Genomic DNA, 480 nt, shown 5'->3' with positions numbered 1-480 from the left:
TTCCCATTATCATATAGCTGGTGACAGACCTTTGAATCAACACTGAAATGTACAAAGACCATATTTAATCAGTTTACTAGGGCGCTTCCAAAAGAGCTGGGCTGTAATTAGTTATTCTAAACACAGATGTCCTATTTTTGTGCTTGTCTTTGGATTAGCAATCTAATACCATATCTTTGTGTGTATGCCCTGCCAACAGTTCTTTCAACAGTACCTGTTTTTATCGAGTGTCCGTAAAGTCTCAAGTTCATTGCATGTATAACTTCTTAGTCATTGTACAACAGATAACGAAGTGTGATTCTCCAAATTCTCATTCGCACTGACCCCTTCCTTCACTTGGCTCATTCACCTACGACTGAGATGACTCCATGCTTTGTCATCACCTCTGATCTGACGCTTCTCTCTCCGTCCTCTGCATTAGTGGTATGTGCTTTGTAACAGTATCATCACAGACATAGCAGCGTAAAACAAACACATTCA

Source organism: Otolemur garnettii, unplaced genomic scaffold, assembly GCF_000181295.1.
Source record: "Otolemur garnettii isolate 467f Iridium unplaced genomic scaffold, OtoGar3 scaffold00041, whole genome shotgun sequence".
NCBI classification, from domain to species: domain Eukaryota; kingdom Metazoa; phylum Chordata; class Mammalia; order Primates; family Galagidae; genus Otolemur; species Otolemur garnettii.
This window is presented reverse-complemented; position numbering follows the sequence as displayed.